This window comes from Bos indicus x Bos taurus, chromosome 22, assembly GCF_003369695.1.
Source record: "Bos indicus x Bos taurus breed Angus x Brahman F1 hybrid chromosome 22, Bos_hybrid_MaternalHap_v2.0, whole genome shotgun sequence".
In the NCBI taxonomy this organism is placed as follows: domain Eukaryota; kingdom Metazoa; phylum Chordata; class Mammalia; order Artiodactyla; family Bovidae; genus Bos; species Bos indicus x Bos taurus.
This window is the reverse complement of record NC_040097.1, coordinates 33,775,993-33,793,403: the sequence shown is the minus strand read 5'-3', so window position 1 is coordinate 33,793,403 and position 17,411 is coordinate 33,775,993. Positions and strand designations below refer to the sequence as shown.

The following is a 17,411-nucleotide window of genomic DNA, read 5'->3' as shown; positions in this document are numbered from 1 at the left end:
TGAAACATAAATAATTTCATCTTCTTCTTCTTCTTCTTTTTTCATTCAGCCATTTCTTTGACAGGGAAGAATAGTTTTCCTGACAAAGTGAGAGACAGGGTTAAAGTGGGCACGATCAAAGTTACGCAGTATATCCCAGGACCCTGCTGTGTGCTCAAGGGGAAAGGAGGCATAGCTGCCCACATAGTTCTGGGGTACACCGTCTCACTTTGAAGCAGTTTCTTTCTGCCAGCAGGCAGGACTGGAGCCCTGCGTGTGGGCTTCACTGGAGGGAGCGGTGCCCTGCATCTTACTGACCTGGGTTCTACCTGTTGTCTTGTATACCTCCTGAAGGGGTTTTCCAAAAGCCTGAATCCCTTTCTGAGTTGTAGGGGACTAAACAGAAACACATATTTCTGGGAGAAATAAGCAAAAATAGAAAGAACAGTCGAGCAGCCATTTTCCTTAACCCCCCTCTCAGGTCTTTTTGGCCCAGGTCACTGCTCTTGACTCGAGGTTGTGTTCCTCTGACGGGAGGGATCAGAGAGAGGAAAGGACAGGAGAGGAGACAGGGCTCTTTTAAGTGTAATTTTTTTAAAAAGAGAGGTTTTTTTTTTGTTTTTTTTTTTACTATAAAGGAAGGCAAATTTATGCTACACTTTAAAAATAATGTCAAATAATTATAAAATTCAGTCCCAGTTTCCGTTTTACTCACAAGGACTGTTGTTATCAGTATCTTGGGACATCCTTCCAGAAATGGTGAAGGCATAAATATGCATGCACACATGTATTATGAGCAAAAAACTGAAAATACTTTTCCTGAACCCTTTTTCTCCTAGTAATACCTCTTGAAGGTCATTTCATGCCAATATCGGTATATGTACTTCCGTCTCTGTAGTTGCTGTATTATATTTTACATCCTATGCCTCCACTATGTTTTAACTAGCTATTCTCCTAATCATGGTAGGCTGTTTCCTACAGTTTTTCAATTAGAAGTAAAGCTACACTGAACAACCGTTGCACAGGTAGGGAAGTCAGTCTAGTCTAGCTGTTCAAAGCACGGGTTTAGGACTTCAGCAGGCTTTCATTCAAGGCCAGATTCTCCAAACACTGTCTGTTATTTAAGAAAATAAAGGTGATAAGATCTACCTCACAGGGTCCTTGTAAAAAGACACCGCCCCCCACCCCCAAGGAGGGAATTATTCTCATAACTGACTCAATGAAGCCTTAGTCAAATTATTTCCTCATCACTAAAGCAGGGAGTAATAATAGATCCAGGGGTGCTCTGGGGACAAGCAATAAATAACTAATTCACTTCAACCGCGCAGTCTACTACCTGGTACAAAGAGAACCCTTGGTGTACTACTGACTTCGATATTAAAATTGTCCATCTTTGTGCACTTGTAGGAGCGAAGCAGCAGGAACCCCCTACCTTTAACCCCGTGCTCCCTGGAGCCCAACTGTGCGCGCACGAGGCCACCCAGTGGTGACACGTTGACCACCTCCCCCCTTCGGCGCCGCGCCCAGGGCCCTGCGGAGGGCGAACGCACGCGGGCGCACGCGGCCCGAGCGCAGGGCGACGCGGGGTCCAGCGGGGCGCAGCGGGGAGAGCCGGCGGCGCGAGGCGCGGGACCTCGTTGGCTGTTCCGCAGCGCTCCCCGCCCCTCCCGCCCGCGCGTCTCCCCTCCTTCCCGCGCCCGCGCGGAGAGGCGGAGGCGCAGGCAGCGCTTGCTCGGCGCCGGCAGCAGCCACAGCAGCCTGGCGCGCGGTGGCGGCGGCTGTCGGGCGGGCGCCGAGGGCTCGGCTGGGAACAGCGCGGACCGGGACACTGCGGCGGCGGCTCGCGCGGGCGCGCACTGCTGCCCGGCGGGCCCGGGCTGTCGGTGGCTGGCAAGTTGGCGGGGCTAGCGCCTGGTCAGCTAGCTGCAGGGACCAGGTAGGTTCTGACATGCCCGGCTCCTCGCGCCGGTCCAGGTACTGGAATGAGCCATCAGCTGGGGTAAACTTTCCTCACTGGCTTCATGGCTCCTCAGCCCCAAAGTTTGTTTGCGGAGAAATACACCTCAAGGGTCGAGAATAAAAGCTGCCTCTCCTGGCTGCTTTGCTTTAGAGGGGTTATTTTGCCTTTTCTCGGGGGAGGATTGATTTCCAGATAGGAAGACGCCGCATCCCTGGCAGGAACTTGGCGAAAAGCGAGGTGGGTTCCCCTGGCTTACCCTTTACGGAGCGGTTTTGGCCAGTGAAAGTTGGGAGGAAAAGTTGCTAACCATGAGGGTGCAGAGGAAGAACCCCAGGTTCATGGTGCAGAGAGTGAAAATGGGAAACCTTTTTTTTTTTTTTTGCCAGAACCCTCCTTCTGGCTTCCAGCTCTGAGCAAGCCAGGGTGGAGGATGCTTCTATTTAGCAATCAAGTTTTCCAGCTGCATTCAGTTTCCACTTTCAAATCTGCAGTCTTGGACGGAATCCTCCGTTGCGTTCATTTGCCAGGTTTTTTCTGATGGGCAGTGATCCAGTGTAATTGAGATTGGCCACTGGTCTTTGGATGCTTCTCAGTTCTCTGAGGAGCCCTGCGAAGCTCACCAAGCAGGTATCAGAATATTGAGATCAGAAAACTAGGAAGTGCTAACCGGGCAGTCCAAGTCATAACACCTTGGGGGATTTTTTTTTTTTTTTGGTTTGCTTGATGTGAACAGCTTCTGGGCTCTGCTTGTGCAAAGCTCCACGGCCCGCCAGTCCTATCCTTCCCTGTATCCTTCCCTGTATCGCATTTGTTTATTGATTTTCAACACAGAGATGCGCCCAGAGGAATGATTTAATAACAAACGGTGCCCGCTATGGGAAGGAGAGCAAATCTCCGTTCTGAGCCTAAGGGAGGGACACAGATAGAGCTCTGGGAAAGGGGTGGCTAAATCTGTCCATCTCAAACCAAGATGTGGGGAAACACAGCTAGAGAAAGCAACAGACAGGAGATGTGTCTTGTGCAGGAGGGAGGTCAGAAACCCCGGCTCATGTGGTGACTAGCTAAATGCAGAAATAATTTAAAGATGATTAAGCAAGAATAACTGGGGGAAAAAAAGTAGGAAGACTGTGAGTGCTGTGGTCTCTGTCTACCCCCACAGAGATGAATATCACACCAGCTGAAAAAGAATTCTGATCTGTAAATAGATTAAAAACAGGAATTAATCAGAACAATGAATCAGAGCCCTTCTGAGATTGAAAGGAGAAGTAATTGCTTTTGAAACAGCTATTATGTCTCAATATTGAAGTCAAATGTGTTACTTTTGCCTTGTTAGCTCTGTTTACTAACAGTAACAGGACTTTGGCTGCTGTAACCTGGCATCTGAGTTTGTGGTTTTAACCCTTTGTGGGTCAAGGTACTAGCGACGAAGTTGTCAGGGGTTAATATCCATATTCGTTTGAACAGTGCTTGCAAAATGCCTACTATGTGCCAATTACTGAGGGCAATAAGACAGGTTCTCGCAAGCATTGTTCATAAAAGATGTCTGATAGGTTCAGCTTTCTTAATGGGAAGACTGCAAATTATAAAATTAGGGGCTTCAGGGATTACTCATGTTTGAATGCATGCTTGTAATCAGTTGAGAGTCAACATGTAGTTTGAGGACCCCGGAAAGGATCCATATCCATCAGGAACATAGAGCCAATTGCTGCACATTTGTTTTTACATGAGTGGTGGGACTGAATACATATGCATGGGCCTCCTTTCTAAAGATGGGCTATCGGAGGCATTGAGTGGCTAATTGATTTGCAGCAGAATAGATTCAGGCACTGCCTGCCTCAGCAGACAATAATGTTCAGCCCCATGCCCTACTTGCTGTCTGGATGTCATTAATGTCAGCCTGAAGACATGAAGGCATTAAGTTCATTTCCACAGGAGAATGCTAACTTTTAAATATCTTTTACAACACAACCAGATAGCCCAAGTGTTCCTTCAAATGGGAACAAAACATTTAATAGGACCAAAGTGCTGAGCAATTTCAACTCCAGCAAAAGATTAGCTGCGGACAACAAGCTGTGGCCTTTCTGTTGCTGATTTATGTTCAATTTTATCACTGTCACATTTCATATATGCCTAGTTATTACAAAATAATAACCTCTTCGCTCTGCTGGCAAGGTATGTCTTTCTCTTTTATAAGTTTCTAACTCCTTCTCATCCATTTAGTACACATTTTCCAGCTTTGTTTTTACTGCATAATTTAAGTATCCAACTTGAAGTTCTCATTAACTCTTAATATGTTTTGTGCTGAAATAGTATATAGATATAATTGCCCCTTTCAAACCGCCAGATCTATATATAGCTCAGTGTATTGTTGCAATGCCACCAAACAGAGAAGCTCTATTTTCCAGTCACCAGTTAGTAAGTTGTTAGCAGTAAGGTAATGTTATCTTATGCATTAGGAGATACGCGGAGGGCAGGAGGATTTATTGATGCTGTGCATGTTTGCTTGCCATCTCTGATTTAATCATTACCAGTCCAACTTTAATAACCCTTCTGATCTTAGGGAGGTACTTTGTCTCCCTAAAGATGGGCATCTCTGAGGTGCTCCTATAATTTTATTAGTCACTTAGTGCTATTGGGCTATTCCTTTCTTACGCTTGATAATAAGCATTGGATAATACCCCTTTTTGCAAAGATGTTTGGCAGTAATTAGCATCCTGCAGCCACAGAATATTTTAAGATAGAACACTGCTTGAGATTGATGGGTTACAGATCTCAGTCTCAGATCTAATTTGTATAAAAAATTCAGAATTGAGAATTGGATCATGTGTGTGAAATGATTTTTGTGTCCACTCCCCCCAAGCATTCTTTGCCCCTTAGTCCCTATCCCCATTGCAGCTCAGTATGTCTCCTAAACACGATGGAATATTCCTTTTGAAAATTTGCTGCAGGATAAATGCACTTTCTCTTTGAAACTTTGTATGCCAAGTTTCAATCCACAGTAGAGTTTTATCCCCCCCCTTTTATGTACATGTTATAAACAAGAAATAAGGCTTTGTAATAGAAGTGCTGGCAGAACTTTATTGCATCTCAAACAGCTCTGCTACTTGGAATGTAAATATTTGTAGAATCTTTACTGTGCAAGAAGCTGCCTTGCCAAAAAAGTGAGAAGAAATGACTATTTTATTAAGTAGGATAAAATAATTCAGAAGGTATGCATATTCCTTATGGTAGACATATTGACATTTTAAGAATAGATTATGTATGTTATAGCAATTCCATAGCACTCTCTTAGGTGCCTTTAGAAATCAGACTATAAATTTTCTGTGTTCTAAAATAGAACAGATTTGTTTTTCTAAATCGTGACTCTGAATGCCTTGGAAATGTTAAGAGATGAGCTCTGTAATTCAAAAAGCACTTTGATTATATTGCTGATAAATGAGCCTGACAGTATACTATTTTTAATAGAATAAAGAATTATTGGGATCACAAAACTTGAAAAACTCTTATTTTGGGAACTAGTGCAACTCAGTTCTCATGTGTCCTTTTGATTATAACTCTAAAACATTTCTCCGGTTTGCCCACTTCCCTCCAGTCATATCATCCTACTCCAACTCACCATCTTCTCTCCTGAGACAACTACACTGGCTTCCCTGCCTTCTTTCTTGATTCTTTCCCCAAATTCTTCTTGCACAGCTGTCAGGGCAGTATTTTTCTTTTTTCAATGTAAATTAAATTAGTACTCCTCTCCTCCAAGCACTTAGATGGCTTTCTATGGTGTTCAGAGCTATTTGTGATAAGAGAGTCCTGTAGGATTCAAACACTACCAGTAGGAACTTACTATGCTAAGTTACTTCAGTCATGTCCGACTCTGCGCAACCCCATAGATGGCAGCCCACCAGGCTCCCCCATCCCTAGGATTCTCCAGGCAAGAACACTGGAGTGGGTTGCCATTTCCTTCTGCTTCTAGGCTTTATTTTTTATGTCTGTGGTTTTGTTGACCTCTTTCCTGCCTTAGGGCTCCATCTGTCCCGTTGTCTCGTAGCTCTCTTTAGCCTTTACCCCCAAACACACAAACACATGAAGACACACACACACTCTGAATATTTTGCCTGATGCTCATTCCTTAGGTCACAGTTCAAATACCAGTTTCTCAGAGAGGGCTCTCTTTGATTTCCTTTCTTCTCTAAATTAGGGCACCTCTGTTCATATCCTCCATAACTTTCTGTTCATGTCCTTTTTGTTGTAACTTGGAACTGTTTCCTCATCTGATACCTGTTGACTGTTCTGTGAGCCATCTTGTGAACAGTTGTTATTCAGTCGCTCAGTTGTGTCCAGCTCTCTGTGATGCCATGGACTGCAGCACGCCAGGCTTCCCTGTCCTTGACTATCTCCTGGAGCTTGCTCAAACTCATGTCCATTGAGTCGGTGATGCCATCCAACCATCTGATCCTCTGTTGTCCCCTTCTCCTCCTGCCTTCAGTCTTTTCCAGCATCAGGGTCTTTTCCAATGAGTTGGGTCTTTTCAAATGAGTTGGCTCTTTGTATCAAGTGGCTAAAATATTGGAGCTTCAGTATCAATCATTCCGATGAATATTCAGGCTTGATTTCCTTTAGGATTGACTGGTTTGATCTCCATGCATTCCAAGGGACTGTCAAGAGTCTTCGCTAGCACCCGAATTTGAAAGAATTGATTCTTTAGCACTCAGCCTTCTTTATGATCCAACACCCACATCCATGTGTGACTACTGGAAAAATCATAACTTTGACTAGACAGACATTTGTCTGCAAAGTAATGTCTCTGCTTTTTAATACGTGGTCTATATTTGTCATAGCTTTTCTTCTAAGGAGCAAGAGTCTTTAATTTCATGGCTGCAGTCACCATCTGCAGTGATTTTGGAGCCCAAGAAAATAAAGACTGTTACTGTTTCCATTGTTAACCCATTTTTTGCCATGAAGTGATGGAACCAGATGCCATGATCTTAGTTTTCTGAAAGTTGAATTTTAAGACAGCTTTTTTACTCTCCTCGTTCACTTTCAAGAGGTTCTTTAGTTCTTCTTCACTTTCTGCCATAAGGGTGGTGTCATCTGCATATCTGAGGTTATTGATATTTCTCCCAGCAATCTTGATTCCAGCTTGTGCTTCATCCAGCCCAGCATTTCACATAATGTATACTGCTTACAATTTAAATAAGCAGGGTGACAATATACAGCCTTAATGTACTCCTTTCCCAACTTTGAACCAGTCTGTTTTCACATATCTGGTTCTAACTTGCTTCTTGACCTGCATACAGACTTTTTAGGAGCAGGTACGTTATTCCTATCTCTTTAAGAATTTTCCACAGTTTGTTGTTATCCACAGAGTTAAAGGCTTTAGTGTAGTCCATGAAGCTGCAGTAGATGTTTTTCTAGAATTCTCTTGCTTTTTCTGTGATCTGATGGATGTTGACAATTTGATTACTGGTTCCTCTGTCTTTTCTAAGTTCAGCTTGTACATCTGGAAGTTATCAGTCCATGTACTGTTGAAGCATAGCTTAAAGGATTTTGAGCATTACTTTGCTAGCATGTGAAATAGGTGCAATTATGCGGTAGTGTGAACATTTTGGCATTGCTCTTCTTTGGGATTGCAATGAAAGTTGAGCATTTCCAGTCCTGTGGCCACCTCTGGGTTTTCCACATTTGCTGGCATATTGAGTGCAGCACTTTTACAGCATCATCTTTAGAATTTGAAATAGCTCAGGTGGAATTCGGCTAGGAGTCAGACACGACTGAGCGACTTCACTTTCACTTTTCACTTTCATGCATTGGATAAGGAAATGGCAACCCACTCCAGTGTTCTTGCCTGGAGAATCCCAGGGACGGGGGAGCCTGGTGGGCTGCTGTCTCTGGGGTTGCACAGAGTCGGACATGACTGAAGCGACTTAGCAGCAGCAGCAGGTGGAATTCCGTCACCTCCACTAGCTTTGTTCGTAGTGATGCTTCCTAAGGCCCACTTAACTCCGCACTACAGGATCTCTGGTTCTAAATAAGTGATCACACCATCGTGTATATCCATGTCATTATGATCTTTCTTGTATAGTTCTTCCATGTATGCTTGCCACCTCTTCTTAACCTCTTCTGTCCATACCATTTCTGTCCTTTATTGTGCCCATCTTTGCATGAACTATTATTCCCTTGGTATCTCATATTTTCTTGAAGAGATATCTAGTCTTTCCCATTCTATTGTTTTCCTCTATTTTTTTCATTGTTTACTCAGGGAGGCTTTCTTATATCTCCTTGTTATTCTTTGGAACCCTGCATTCACATGGGTATATCTTTCCTTTTCTCCTTTGCCTTTTGCTTTTTATTTTCTCAATTTTTTGTGAGACCTCCTCAGACAACCATTTTGTCTTTTTGCATTTCTTTTTCTTGGGGATGGTTTTGAACAGTGCCTCCAGTATGGTGTTATGAACCTCCATCCTTAGTTCTTCAGGCACTCTGTCTATCAGATCTAATCCCTTGAATCTGTTTGTCACTTCCACTGTATAATTGTAAGGGATTTGATTTAGATACCTGAATGGTCTAGTGGTTTTCCCTGCTTTCTTCAATTTATGTCTGAATTTTTCAATAAGTAGTTCATGATCTGAGCCACAGTCAGCTCTTGGTCTTTTTTTTTTCCTGACTGTATAGAGCTTCTCCATCTTTGGCTGCAAAGAATATAATGAATCTGATTTCAGTACAGGCTTCCCTGATGGCTCAGATGGTAAAGAGTTCAATTTCAGTATTGACCATCTGATAATGTCCATGTGTAGAGCCATCTCTTGTGTTGTTGGAGGAGGTTGTTTGCTATGACCAGTGTGTTCTCTTGGCAAAACTCTGTTAGCCTTTGTCCTGCTTCATTTTGTACTCCAAGGCCAAACTTGCCTGTTACTCCAGGTATCTCTTGATTGCTTACTTTTGCACTTCATTCACGTATGATGAAAAAGACACCTTTCTTTGATGTTAGTTCTAGAAGGTCTTGTAGGTCTTCATAGAACCATTCACCTTCAACTTCTTCAGCATTACTGGTTGGGGCATAGAGTTGTATTACTAATATGTTAAATGGTTTGCCTTGGAAATAATCAGAGATATTCTGTCATTTTTGAAATTGCACCCAAGCACTGCATTTTGAACTCTTTTGTTGACTATGATGGCTACTCCATTTCTTCTAAGGGATTCTTGCCCACAGTAATAGATATAATGGTCATCTGAATTAAATCTACCTGTTCCCATCCACTTTAGTTCACTGAGTCTGTTGATGTTCACTCTTGTCATCTGTTTGACCACTTTCAATTTACTTTGATTCATGGACCTAACATTCCAGGTTCCTACGCAGTATTGTTCTTTACAGCATCAGACTTTACTCCCACCACCAGACACATCCACAACTGGGTGTTGTTTTTGCTTTGGCTCCGTCTCTTCATTCCTTCTTGAGCTATTTCTCCACTCTTCTCCAGTAGCGTATCTGGCACCTACTGACCTTAGTTCATCTTTCAGTGTCCTATCTTTTTGCCTTTTCATACTGTTCATGGGGTTCTCAAGGCAAGAATGATGAAGTGGTTTGTCATTTCCTTCTCCAGGGTACCACATTTTGTCAGAACTCTACACCAAGACCTGTCCATTTTGAGAGGCCCTACATTGTATGGCTCATAGTTTCATTGAGTAAGGCAGGGCTGCAATCTGTGTGATCAGTTTGGTCAGGCAGTTACCACATCTGTTTTCCTTGCTAGTGCAAGGCAGCTCCTGTCATAGTACCTGGCTCATAGTGAGTTTGATCCACCATGCAGCTTGCTGTTGCTGTTCACTTTCTAAGTTGTATCTGACTCTTTGTGACCCCAAGGACTGTATAGCTTTCCAGGCTCCTCTGTCCATGGGATTTTCAAGGCAAGAATACTGGAGTGGGTTGCCATTTTCTTCTCCTGGGGATCTTCCTGACCCAGGAATCGACCTCTGTCTCCTGCTTGGCTAGTAGATTCTTTACCACCAAGCCACTAGGAAGCCCTGATCCCACCCATGAGAACTGTGCTTTGGGGGCATTGAGTTTGCAACATGTGACTGAGCACCCCTGTGACCAGGGATTCCGTGAAGATTCTCCCTGTTCAGCAAAAGTCTGCAGCTGGCTTTCAGAGTATTCTCTCTGTGGCATTGTGCATAGTCTCTTAGATCTCCTGAATATCTACTACTTCAGACTTATTTTGTCAATATGGCAGTCATCCTTTTTCTTCTCAAGCTGGTTCAAATTTAGATGATGTCTTTTTTCTTTGACTCTCATCGTGGTCCTCAAGGCATGTGGCACCAGAGGTCTTTGACATCACCCTCTTCTTTTGTTCCTGCTGCTGCTGCTAAGTCACTTCAGTCGTGTCCGACTCTGTGTGACCCCATAGACGGCAGCCCACCAGGCTCCCCCGTCCCTGGGATTCTCCAGGCAAGAACACTGGAGTGGGTTGCCATTTCCTTCTCCAATGCATGAAAGTGAAAAGTGAAAGTGAAGTGGCTCAGTCGTGTCTGACTCTTAGCGACCCCATGGACTGCAGCCTACCAGGCTCCTCCATCCATGGGATTTTCCAGGCAAGAGTACTGGAGTGGGGTGCCATTGCCTTCTCCGTCCTTTGTTCCTGTAGGTAGTCAATTGCTTAAAAATACAAGAACTTTTATTCAGGTTTTATGCACCAGTGTAGTGTCCGAGGGCTTCCTTGGTGACTCAGGTAAAGAATCTGCCTGCGATGCGGGAGATCCAGGTTTGATCCCTGAATTGGGAAGATCCCCTGGAGAAGGCAATGGCTACCTACTCCAGTATTCTTGCCTGGATAATTCCATGGACAGAGAAGCCTAGTGAGCTATAGTTCATGGGGTTGCAAAGAATTGAACACAACTGAGTGACTAACACCTTCACTTTGGGGTCCAAGCACTTTATTTCCTGTACACATTTTACGTAAATATGGCAGGTTAAGAAACGATCTTCCTTCACTCCCTTTCTTGCTCCAGTCTTTCCAACCCATGGTGTTATGTTAATCCATTTTGTGTCATTGGATACTCACTGCCTAGAGAAGAAGTGCCACTGATGCAGCCTGTCTGCATGAGACTTCTTCCCCTGGTTCCCCCCACATGGAGCATTCCCACTACAGGCACCATCTTTCCTTACAATTCAGTGTGACATGACTTCAGGGTCTCTGCACCCAGGGGTTCCATCTCAAGCCCCTCATTCCCATTTCAGTTCATCTCTACCCTTAATTCACTGTTACCTCTGACAGGAAAGCTCTTTACTTTCAATCCTACCATTTATCTAGCTATGCCCATCCATGTTTCTCCAAGAAGTCTTTCTTGTCCTCCCAGACTAGATTTGCCCCAGGCTGTCTGCTCTTACCTGTGTTTTAAAATGTTCTTTAGAGAGACAATGGATTAGAGTTTAACACTATTCATTTTTTAACATCTGCCTTTCCTGATAGTCTGTGAGTAGAGTAGAACCCATGTATTAGGATTTTGGTAAGTATTTGTGGAAGGAAATAAAGATAGATTCTACTGTAGTTATATGAGGGCTTCTTTTTTTGAACTTAAAATTATTTTAGTGTATATGTAAAGATTTTATTTTACTTTACACAGGGTGACAAGCCATTCGTTGACAGTAGATGAATATCTTGATAATGATCTGAATTTAGAAAATTCTTTTAACAGACCTGTACCCTAAAAGAAGCATAAGCTAAAGGTTGTCAGTATTATGGATTGGTCCTTGGTGTAATTGGTTCCTTTTAGTGCAAGGGGATAATTTGGAATTCTCAAATTTCATTTTTTATTAGAATAAAACATTTGGATAAGAAATAACTAAATGACTGTATCGCAAGAAATCAAAAGCAGTTCTTCCTGAGCTATAAGTAATTGCTTATAAATGAATGAAAGCTTTATGAGCATTAAGCAGTCTCACCAGTTATCCTTCAAACAGAAAGCCCCTTTTATTGTGCTGAATATACTCTTTTTTCACTGCTTCCCAGTTAATGATCTTTCTAGAAACGTGGACTTTCCTTCTTGAAATAATGGAAATCCCTTGGCCCTTACAGGACTTTCAGAGTTACCTGTGGGAGTGAGTCTTGGTAACCTACATCTTAAAACCTTTTGTTTTGAAGTTATTATACTCATAGCAGGTTGCAGAGATAGTACAAAGAGTTCTGAATATCCTTCACCCATCCCCCCATGATGGCGACGTTGCCTATAGCTGTAGTATGATACCAGAACCAGTAAATCGATCCTAGTGCATTGCCTTAACCAGACAGCAGATCTTATTCTGTGTCACTATTGGTTTAACCTGATTGCAAGAATGTGTACATACCTCTGTGCTGTTTTATGCCATATATAGGTTCATGAGTCTAGAATTTTAATTTAAAGGACAGCTATCCTGAGAGCTGCAGTTTCCATGTGAGCCTACACTGATGTAATATTTTTCAAGTATCTTTGAGGTGTCAAAAGTGCCACTTCTACAGACCTTTTTCTATGCAAATATTTGTCTTCTTAAATATCATGCGGTTCTTTACCTTGGAGTTGCCTGTGTGTGTGTGTGTATATATATATATATATATATATATATATATATATAAAAGTTGCTATAGAAATGGAAATCTTGGCATTTTATAAACCAGGATATGACATTTGGGTGGTTCTCTGTGGTCATTGGTTTGGGAATCTGTGTTGACTTTCAGTACTACTTTTAACAAGTCCTGCAGGCAAACGTGTTTGTTTAATCAGAGTTGGATGGCACTTTTATGCCACCAGGACGAAGACCCAGCTGAATGCGTTCTTGTATTTTCAAACCAAATCACAGTCCATTTTTATTTCTTACATAGAAATAGTCACTCTTTAAAATAACTTAACACGTTGCAGTAGACGGTAATGACCCTTTTCAGGCAATTAAAATCAACCGAACAGTATAGCGAGGGATCTAATCTTATGGCTGCTACTCACTGGGGCTGGCCGCCTCTGTGAATGTAAAGCAGCCGAAAGTTGCTGATTACCATTCCTTGTTACTAATTCTGATGAATATTCTGAGGCCTCTAGAATATAGATAAGGCTCAGTCGTACCCAAGTTGGGTGCATGCAGCAGTCGACAGTACCTCCTTTACCCCCACCCATTCCCTATACCTACAAAGGCATTCACATTTATACATTGGGCAGTTTGTCATTTTTTTCAGCTATTCTCAGTGACTCTTTACTGGGACTTCTTTTATTTTTGACAAGTGAAACCAACTGAGTGCTGTGTATACCTGCTGTGCAGTTTGGAAACTTGAGTCTTGTGTGTCAAATATTTTCTTGCTCATATTCTCATGCCATTAAATAAAATGTTTCTCATATGCAATGGAAAGATAATACATGTTTATATTTAGTGCTAATTTACTGAATTGTTATATCGCTAATATTAAGCAGTAATTGCCTCTGTGGGGTTGTTGTTATAGTACTCATTAGAAATATTAGTTTTTAAAAATAACAAAAAGGTCTTAGTATATAGGTTTTGTTGTGTCATAAAACAAATCATATATTCTGTAAAGGTTCTTATACATGGAGGGCATACATATCTCCAAAGATGAGAAGTGCTGGACTTACAGGCATTATCTCTTTTTAATCTAATAGGGTCATACTTGTCTGTTGCTGTAAATGTTTTTGCATTACAACTAGCTTGCGAATACCTTGTCATTTTTCCAGAAACTTCTTATGGGGTTTTCTTCCTGAATCTTGATTTTTTTTAAATTATTATTCCATCTGATTATTAGTAATCTGATTATTTCTTTGTCATTCTTCCCACCCACTTTCATTCATCTACCGAACACACCTTACCCAAGACATAGATTAGAATAGGGAATAGATTAATCCCAAATCATAAAGTCATAGGACTTCCCAGGTGGTATTAGTGGTAAAGAACTCCCCTGCCAATGCAGGGGACCTAAGTGATGCAGGTTTGATCCTTGGGTCAGGAAGATCCCCTGGAGGAGGGCATGGCTACCCACTCTAGCATTCTTGCCTGGAGAATCCCATGGATAGAGGAGCCTGGTGGGCTGTAGTTCATAGGGTTGCACAGAATCGGACAGGACTGAAGCAACTTAGCGCACACACACACACACACACACACACAACTTCATAGAGTAAGAAATGCATCCATTTTGTATGCGTCCAAGCAGAAGAGAATAAAATCTAATGATGGGAAGGCTTTTGCAGTTTTATATAGGGTGAAATGTCAGTGTTATTTAAAGTTAGTATCTTCTTCCTCCCTTCTTTTTCATCTCCCCTTCTCTTTATTTCCTTTTCTTAGTTTTATTTCTTGCTTTAGGGTCATATTTTTGAACTGACTCTTTTAGACTGACCCCTAGTAGGTAAATTTTTTCTGTTGTCTGTAATTGAAAAAATTACATATGTTTGCAGGTATCCCCCACCCCCCACCCCCAGGGTGGGGAAAGGAAAGTCTAAAATGTGTCTGTCAAGTTTGAATATCAGAGAAAAATAACTTTAGAAAAAGATAAAGTACACATCAGCCCTGTGGGAAACTGTCTGCAAAGATGGCTGCAATAACACTGTCCTTGGTACTCTGCTCTTTCTTCCCTTTAAGCAATGAATCTGTTTCCCTTCCCTTTGGGCTAAGTTATGGTATTTGAGCAATAAAATGTAGATAAAGTGAAGTGTAGGTATGAATGTGAATGCTGATCCTCAATCTTAAGACACTGGGAGGTTCCCTTCTTGCCATGAGTTGTTTTAGTTGCTAAGTCACGTCCGACTCTTTGCAACCCATGGACTGTAGCCCGCCAGGCTCCTCTGTCCATGGGATTTCCCAGGCAATAATACTGGAGTGGGTTGCCATTTCCTTCTTCTGGGGATCTGCCAGAACCAGGGATCGAACCTGTGTCTCCTGCATTGGCAGGCGGGTTTTTTTATCACTGAGCCCCCTGGGAAGCCCATCTCTCCCTGAGACTACCACGTAAAAAGTCAAGGAAAGCCTTGTAACAATGAGTAGCCAGATAAAGGCAGAGCCAATAGCCAAAATTGGTAATCAGTCATGTGAGTGATCAGTTAAGCCATCGGAAGATTAATATTACATGAATGACCCCAGGCATAATGGCAAACCAATTGCTCAGCTTAACTCATGTCAAATGCATAATAATCAGCAAATACATGTGGTTAAGTGATTCAGTTTGGGGGTAGTTTATGCAGCAATAACACACACATTCTAATTTTAAAAGCATATTATAAAAGATAGGTAAATGTTAAAAACAAAAACTGGTCACGTTTTTAAAAAACGTGGGGTCTTATCTCTTTTTTGTTATTTTATAAATGTTTTTAGTCAGCTTTTCTTTTATAACTAACTATCTGAAAATCTCAAGGGCTTCTAACAATAGAGTTCCCTTCCCTCTGTTGCCTGTGAGCTGAGGGTCGGCTCTGGGATGGTCTGGCTCTCTTCCATTCTGTGGAGTGACTTTCCAATGTTGCTTTCCATTTTGGAGTCCAGGTTGAAGGCCCAGTTGTAGTGGATACTGTGGTGCTCTCCCCAGGTCCACCTCTTCAGGGCCGATATATCTACCCACGTCTGCTCGGAAAACCAGCTATCAGTGGCCCTCAGCTTCCTCTCTCACCTAGGAATTTCCTCTTGTGTAGGGAGCTGTCTCAGCCAAGTTTATGCCTTTTCGTGGGTGGTGGCTCATACAGGCGACTGACTGATACAGGGATAACAAAACCTGGTCCCCTGGTTTTGGCACAGCTCTGAAGGATCATCCCAACTTCAAAAGCCCTTTAGGACCAACTGACGCCTCCATTGCAGCTACTGTACCAGTTCCCCTCTGGCTGTTCTTGCCTTTTTCCTTTTTTTACCTTCCTAATACCTTCCCCCTCACCTCACCCTTTTTTCACAATCATTTCTCCGTTAAACCTTCTTCATCTCAGATTTTGTTCTTAGGGAATTCAAGTTAAAAAGGGTCCTTATTTCGGCTATATTCTCATGGAGGGGAATAGAAACCCAAGGGGCTTACCTGAACTGTGCAGTTGCTTTCAAAACTTTGGCTAGAATTGGTCATATATCAGGTTTTCTAGCATTTTGTTGGCCAGAAGCCACCATATGGCCAATAAAAAGATAAAGTAAATGTTTACAAATAATAGTAAATCTACTATAGTGTACCTCATGCACACAAAGTATGCTTTTAATTATATGTATACAAATTTTGCTCACTCCCTCTATAAAAACTATACCCCCAAAGTCTTATCTAATCATATCATCAGGCTAGAAGTCTAAGATTTTAGTGAAGTCTCAACATCTTATGAGACTAAAGCAAACCCTTCCTAGCACATTATAGTTTCTTCTGGGTCCTGGCGTATGCCTCATATCTCGATATGCTATCAAAAAACTGCATGGGCAAGACAGTGGGTGGAAACACATTCCACATATAGGTCTGGGGGTGAAGAAGAACTGTTTGTGAATCATGAGTACAGTTTACATGTATGACTGATTTATTGCCACACTGATTCTACATAAATAGCAACCAGAAAATTTCAGTAGCCTCAAAGAGAAATTTATCTAGTTCTCACTTTTGCAGATTGGCTGGGGTGGCTCTGCTGAACTCAGCTACGCTTGCTCGTATTTTTGTGGATGAGCTGAGGGTTGGCACATCTTGACTGGGCTTTGCTCAAGCTGCAGGTCTGGCTGATTCAGGTGTTTCCACATGTTATTCTGGGGTGCAAGCTGAAGGAGAAGCTCCGTGGTGGAAACTATTCTTAATGCCAGTTGCATGAGTACAAAAGGATAAGTAGAAACATAGAAGATCTATCACGATCTTGGCTTGCAACTAGCACGTCACCTTTGTGTGTTCTGTGGGCCATAACAAGAAACACGGCCAAAGCCAAATTCCAGGGAACGGGACTATCCTCTGCCCCTTAAGTGGGAGGAACTGTCACATGGCCAAGGCACAGGTAGGGAGGGGTGGAGAATTTGAGCCAATAATGAATACTGCCGTACCAGCAAGCCTGATATCCATTAAGCGTTGTAAATGCCCCCTAGATTTTAGTTGGTTTTCAAATAAGGAACAGGAAATGTAAATGTCAGTTTATTGCCTTTAAATGAATTATAACTCTTTAATTGCTGCCTGAGTGGAAGAGTTCAGTATGAAGTCCAGCAATAGAGAGAAAATATAATGAAGGCTCTAAGGGAGCATACAGTCCAATGGGAAGAACTGACATGTATTTAGAAACCTGTGAACAATATTATGAAATTGTGCCTGTCATAATGCCTGTGCGTCTTAATCCAGGCCAACTTTGTTTACCACTTAATAGTTGGTGACCTTGGCTACATTCTTCAGCTTAGTGTCATATTTAAAGTTGGAATATTGATTCCAACTGTATAGATTTGTTGTAATAAGTATAGGAGGCAAGAACCTTAGGGGAAAGTCAATAGTTTTGCTACCTATTGATATTTGTGTTTGTACAATATTAGTGTTGGTGT

The 17,411-nt window shown here is 42.3% G+C and overlaps 1 protein-coding gene across 3 annotated transcripts in view; it reads left to right on the top strand.

The window, feature by feature from the left end:
• The first annotated feature begins 1,688 nt into the window (after positions 1-1,688).
• Positions 1,689-17,411, top strand: part of CNTN3 (contactin 3) — a 399,245-nt gene continuing 383,522 nt past the window's right edge. For 2 of the 3 annotated variants that reach the window (XM_027522610.1, XM_027522611.1), the window contains exon 1: positions 1,731-1,915. The gene's annotated coding sequence lies outside the window, so the exon portion shown is untranslated. Of the gene's footprint in view, positions 1,916-17,411 lie in introns of all 3 variants that reach the window. The other variant, XM_027522607.1, reaches the window with a different exon arrangement.